Consider the following 6,930-nt stretch of genomic DNA (forward strand, 5'->3'; position numbering starts at 1 on the left):
AAGAGGAGAGAGTCTGCAAAGGACAATACTTCCCTTTTGAGTGACTGAGAACCTCTGTTCACATTTCACTGGTGAGAATTTGGTAACATAGCCCCAGCTGAGAGTCGTGGTCTGACATTAGGCAGCCATGGTCTTGCTAGAACTCAATGTTTCAATGTTTCTATTACTCAAAGAAGAAAGGGAGAATGTATTAAGTCTTCAGGGGAGGGAAAATTAGTCTCTGTTCCAGCCTGGTTCTGCTCACCTAGGGCAAGATATGTTATAGTTCAGGTGTCCTCAAATTACAGCCCGATTACGGCCCTCGGGTCATATGCAGCCCGCCAAGGACATTTATCCAGCCTGCCGGGTGTTTTTGCCACTGCTGCCTGTCCTGCTTAGCAGCCAACTCGTCCTGGGGCCCACAGTCTGGCCCTCCAATGGTCTGAGGGACAGTGAACTGGCCCCCTGTTTAAAAAGTTTGAGGACCCCTGTTATAACTATTACAATCAGATCAGGAGTGACCTTGGAAGATGTTCATTTACAGATTGGGAGCTGTGAGTCTAGCTTTGGTGAGAATGCAACCACATGGCCATAAGCACTAGGCCATCCAAAATATTTTAAAACCTGTCATTTATTTATTGCCTCCTAAGTGCAAGGTGCTCCCTGAGAGCTTGAGGTAAGTATTTTATTTATCTCTTCTTAAGAACATATTATTTTCAGAATCAAGGTTCAAAGCAGCCCTACCTATAATCTATTGCACTGTCTACAATAGCCCTATGGGATAGGAAAGGTTAATGCCTCCATTTTACCTTGGCAAAATAAGGACCAGAGAGGCTAGCTCCTCTGCTCAAGGTCACACTCCTAATAATGGCAGTGGCAGAGTTTGCACCTGGCACTCAGGTGTAAAGCCAACCCTCTTGCATTAACTGTGCTACTACTTGGGTCAGCTCCCTTGTGGTCAGGAAAGGCTTGCAAGGGCTGGATTCTTTGGGACTGGGTTTTGTATCACAGTTAGCTTGCAGACGACAGGTGTTGGGTGTAGGGCAGCTCCATCCTCTGCCAAAGAGGTTCACAGGTGGAAACATGCAGGGCATATTTCAGACAGCAACTAATTCTAATTTGCTATTAATAAAAACAGTTCAAAAAACATTTGGCAACAGACCGCAGGATCCAGTGCTATTTATGAGAAGGGTTTAATGGGAGAACGCTCAGCTGCGGCAGATGGATGCCGGCGGGGCCTCTCCAGTGCGTCTCACTCTGTTTTCCTTTGTCTTTGAATAAATTCGGAGGGTGCCATGTGGGAGCCTGGATGGATGGTTTTGAACTACAGCTTGTTAAAAGCAGGCGCTTCCCAGAGGGTTAAGTATAAAGGAGAAGTGGAATTACCCAGACAAATCCCTCTTGGCTTGGGCTATTTCCTCAGGAAAAGAAGGGCCTTTGGCCAGCTTGCAAACACAACTACTCATCCCTTAGGTACTGAGCCAGTGTTCCAAATGAGGCACAGAGTCCCTTGATCCCTCCATCCCTACCTTGGTGATAAAGAACTCTGCCTTTGGGTTTTAAGGTTGGCTGTACCATCAAGTGTGTGAGTAGGTCCCCTCATGGCCTTGAAACTTAGCATTAGCAGGGAGAGTTCAGCTCAAGCCTATAGGAGCCTTCATGGAGCCCGTGACTCACCAATCCAGGCTTCACTTGTCCACAGCTGACCTCTTATGAATGGACTTGTACCTCTAGGGGGAGATACAGCTCTCCAGTGCCAAGCCTTTAGGACCTGGGAAGGCCTCAGGGAAGCACATCTTTTTTTCTTGTGGATGAAGCCAGCCGCTCCTCCAAGCACCTTACTTTTGCATATGAAAGCCCCGGTAATTACTACTTTCATCCTTAAAGCATGCAAGTGACATGCAAAATTAGCACTTGAGAAGATCCACTTTTAGACCTTGTTGTAAAGCAAAACTTATTATTTGAAGATAAATCAATTTCTGTTGCCTGTATTTGCGGTTTCCCCCAGATGGCTAATTACCAAAGATAAATGTGTATAAACACAAGCCTTATCCCTCTCCATCCATCTTCCCTGCCTGCCTGTTTATCCAGAGGTTAATAATCACAATCCTGTAGTGTATTGCCATAGTAATGGTTTTGATGGGCCCGACAAGTTTATGACCTTTTATTACAAACAGAAGGACACACATTTCAAGAAAGGAAGGTCATTTTTAGAGATGAATGTGCAGATAACTAGCCTCTCTGAAACGGAGCCAATAGGAAAAAGAAAACAGAAAACAAAATAAGAAGAAGGGGTGGAGGGAAGCCCACATCCGACTGCACAAAACAAACAGCATAAATGTCATGAAAATCGGTTCACAGCAAAATTAAATAAGGTTCCTGCAAGCATTAATTTTCATATTTTCTGTTTATGCACTGTTAAAATTATTCCCTTGCTCTTGATTTATGAGGAAGTAAGACTGTGGACCATCATTCAGACAGTCACCAAATTCAGTTAAGGGCTGGAACATCAATTCAGATAGAACTGACTTCCTCTCTGGTCAAAGGGCAAGTGGAAAGTGATGTGTCTTTGCGGAGCAGCTTAGGGCCTCTGGGCAAGGAATGAGGTTAAAATTGTCTTCCTTCCTACCCTCTTCCATCCCTTCCTCATTCCCTCCCTCCCTTTCTCCTTTCCTCCCGCCTCCCTCTCTTCTCTCCTTCCTCCCTCCCTGCCTCCCTCCTTCCTTCCTTCCCTCTTTCCTTCCTTTCTTTCTTCTTTCCTTCCTTCCTCCCTTCCTTTTTTCCTTCCTTTCTTCTTCCCTCCTTTCCTTCCTTCCTAATTATAAAGTTATACACACTCATTATAACAGTGAATTAACAGAGAAGAATATAATCTGCCCCCTTCCCCATCTCATTCCACTCCTTGAAGATAAGCAGTGTGAAGAGATAACTAATTAAAAATGTATCCCTGATATGTGCAGAATAATGTTCTAAATCTTTTTACAAATACTCATTTTATCCTCATAAAAGTTCTATGGAGGTAAGTACTATTACTGAAACTACAAGGGGGTTTGAGCCTGAGCCCAGTCGCTCATTGCACAAAGATCTAATTATTGAGACAATGAGGATTGCCAAGGAAGGAAGGAATTGAATATAATGTGAAAGATGTCTTGTCAGGGAAGGCAGCCTCAAATCAGTCTCTCTGGTGAAGGAGTAGAGATCATGGGCTTTTAAAGGAGGGATCACGTGCCTTGGGGGAGGTTGTGGTGTAACTGACAGGGGCCACTCCAGGAATAGGGGCAACTGGTGGGAGATTGTGAGTCTTGGTCTCAGAAGTCTGCCCAGGGGCCTTTAGAATCTCAACTCCTTTGTCTTAGAGAAGATCCAACATTTCTGGGAGACAACTCAAAAAATCAAGAAGTTAATTAAGGGAAAGGATTATTCAAAAACTTACAGAGGTCACAGAAATTTGTTCATGAAGCTGGTTACACTATCATTGTTCCTAGTTTACAGGTGAGGAAACAGAGGCTCAGGGAGGTTACGTCACACGTGCAGAAGCGAATCAGAGGTAACAGAAAGAGGAGGGAATCAGGTCCCTGACTGGTGGTCTCCTTGGCTCTTTGCTGAAATGCCATTTGGTATCTAAAGCCAGACACTTTCTGGTGCTGGGAAGTAGGTGGACAAGCCAAGCTGACACCGAAGACATGTGATTTCCTGACCACTGTTCTGCTTAACATTCTGGCTTGTGTCCAGACGGAATTGTACTAAGCAGGCTTAAATGGCCAAGAAAGACTTTATTCATGAGTACTGCATGAAGAGTCAAGACTATTGAGACAGGGAATTGAGACTGAGCTCAACCCTGAATTTAACAGGAGCAGCTAAAGATTGATAGACGAGGGGTAGGATGAGGGAATCAATAAAAGAAAAGTTACCCAGAGGAACTTGATTAGGTAGTGGAAACGGAGGATTATTACTAACCCGGATGGCAGGCCAAGGGTGAGAAGAAGACTCAGAGGAAGCTAACTAAAGCTTGCTCAAGAAAAGAATCCTTGCCAGTCACCTCCTTGAATTGCAGAAATGCACAAATGCTGAAATATGCCCAGGCATGTAGCTCTGATCCTATTAATTTGCCAATGGCATCTTGTATATTTTCTGCTTTCCTGTGTATGTTTCATTGTTGTTCTTATTCTGAACCTTCTCGAAATCTTTGGACTTCAAGATCCAGTAGGAATCTACTCTTTAAACTCCCCTTTGCTTTAGAAAATGTATTTAATATGACAGTGTAGAATAGTTTAATCCCAGTATTCTAATTTCTTCCTTCTTCCTCTCTGAAAGTTTCTTATCAAACTATATCCTGACTCAATTCAAATGCCAAATGAAACTTTCAGTTAAATACCGTTTCTGTGGGATTATTATGGAACCACACCATCCTTCTATCTGTACATGGTTTGAAGTTTAATTTGCATTCATCTGTTCATTTATTCATTCACTCATTGTCTCATTCATTCATTTAATGTGAAAGATGTCTTGTCCCCAAAGCCATATGTAGAGGCCACAGTCTAGGTGCCCAGCACATAGCACAGGTGAGACAAAACCCAGGCAGGGGTTTTATTTCGAAGTTTATTCAACTTTTCATTTCAAAGTTTAACTTTCTTCCTGCTCAGGGCAGACATCCATGCTAGATGCTGGAGACAAGAGATTAAGAGGATGCTATCATCTCCATGCTGGAAGTGCACACGTGTAGACCAATGGAAGCTTGAGAACAATGTACTAATTACTCCAAAAAAGGTCAAGGGGAAAAATGTCAGGGTTCAGAGAATGGGAAAGGCATCAAAAAGAATCACTAGAGTGCAGGAAGGAGCAGGTGGCAAACGCAGTTCCGAGTGGTTGCACTATTGATGTCTTTAAACTTTTTTTCAGGAACCCACTGAATGCTTCTGAATTGCCAGAACTCCCATCTGACTTCCCCTTCCTTCTTTCCCGGCTCCTCAGAATGAGAACAACAGTGAAGCATGTGCAAGGAAATAAATACATCCCATAGCATTTGGGACTAATTGCAGGGTTAATTGTAATTGTTAAGAAGCAGAGGACATAAAAGCCTGCCTTGGCTGGTCCCTTTCTTTCTCCTTCTCTTCTACCTGAACAATGAATTCAGTCTTCTCTAAGGCTGAGTTAAACAGAAGGCTTTTAACTAGAGTTATACTAACCTGCTTTCTCCTAATTTAAAGAGAGAATGATTTGGAGATAGTCTTGATTTCTGCTTTGTTACCTGCTTTTACATTTGACGGTACCTTATAAACGATGAAGAATTGACCTCTTTCTCTATTTGATAAGCAAGATTTGTGTGACTTGGATGCTCATTTACTTTGGACATGCAAATGCCATTCATTACAAGGCTAACACAGGCAGTTGGAAAGTGGCATGATGTCTTTTTAGGGCTTAACAGTCATACTGTAGATTATAAGATGCCAAAACCAAACCCCCCCACCAGATCAGAATGCAGGGTGAGATCCTTGAGGAGCAATGCCAGAGGCTTGCCTGCCAGCAGATTCTGTTTCACTTGCTCAACTCTCTATTATGGGCTGGAGCTCATATAGTAACATGGTACAAGGTAGAAATGGAATATGTTTTTCCAGTTATCTATGGCTATGCACCCAACTAGCCTAAAACTTAGTGGCTGAAATAAAATCTACTTTGCTCATAAGTCTATTTCGTGTGCAGGGCATGGCAGGAATAGTTCATTTTTGCCCCACGTGGTGTCCCCCTGGTGGCTGGAACTTGGGTCTAGGATGGTCTGAAGGCTCCTCACTCACTGACAGCTGTTAGACCCCCTGTGCTGGGTGCTGGACACCTAGACTGTGGCCTCTACATATGGCTTTGGGGGACACATTTATCCTTGAAAGACAGAAAGCCGAGTAGAAACTGCACTGGCTTTTCAACTCCAGCCTGGGAAGAAGTCACGTAGAGTGACATCTGGGGCCTTTTATTTGCTAGACAGGCACAATCTATACTCCAGGGGAGAGATGTTAGAGGGAGAACCCCACCTCTTTGATGGGGGAACTAAGAAAGACTTTTCACACATGTTTTAAAACCACCACAGGGATTATCTCTAGAAACGTGGTGAATGTTTCCCCCTCTGATTTGGGCTGAAGATGTTGTACTGTTTGTTTCCGTGTTTCCACAGGCACCAGAGTGCTAGGAAACATCCCCGATGAGCACAAGCAGGAATGGACTCTGGCTTCTTTAGGGACCCCAGGTGACAGGGAGCCTCCACAGTGTTTATGTGCTGATGCTTCCGAACATGAGCACAGAGGGGAATCTGGCCCCTCCTCCAGCCCTCCTCCCCTTGCCAGCCTTGAAAACGAGCCATGGGCCTTAGCCCAGGACCCTTCTTGACTGAATGGGGTCAGATGACATGAGAATCAGAGGAGACATATGTAACATACACAGGGATGTCAGAGGCCACAGAGGCTCAGGAATATTCACAGACTGACCGAACAGTGGACTTAATCCGTCCATGTGGTAAGGGAATAGACAACAACTGCCCTGAGGGGCTACGCGCTGTGGGGCCTCAGAGGCCCCTCTCTTCTGTAATGACCCCACTTCCTACCATAAGTCAGCAAGGCCATTCGTGGACACTTTTTTTCCGTCAGAACATTCAAATCAGACCCTATTCAGGAAAGCACACTTATGTCCTTGGGAAATTTCCTCACAGTGGTGCTCTGTTTCCTGCCTGAAACTTCAGGACTAAAGTACCATGCCTTTGGCCCTTAAGGGCCTCTCAGTATCCAAGAGTGCGCTCTTAAGAAGCACATTTTTCAGAATAAGTGGCACCTCAGCAGCTAAGGGAATTAGAGGCCAATCAGTAAGGTCGAGGCCTGGAATCAAATGCACTATGGGCTAGTAGGATGCAGCGGCCTCTCCAAAGCACCAGAGAGGGCTGGTGGGGTGCTGGGTGTGCTCAGAGACCTG

Source organism: Otolemur garnettii, unplaced genomic scaffold (assembly GCF_000181295.1).
Source record: "Otolemur garnettii isolate 467f Iridium unplaced genomic scaffold, OtoGar3 scaffold00077, whole genome shotgun sequence".
NCBI lineage: Eukaryota > Metazoa > Chordata > Mammalia > Primates > Galagidae > Otolemur > Otolemur garnettii.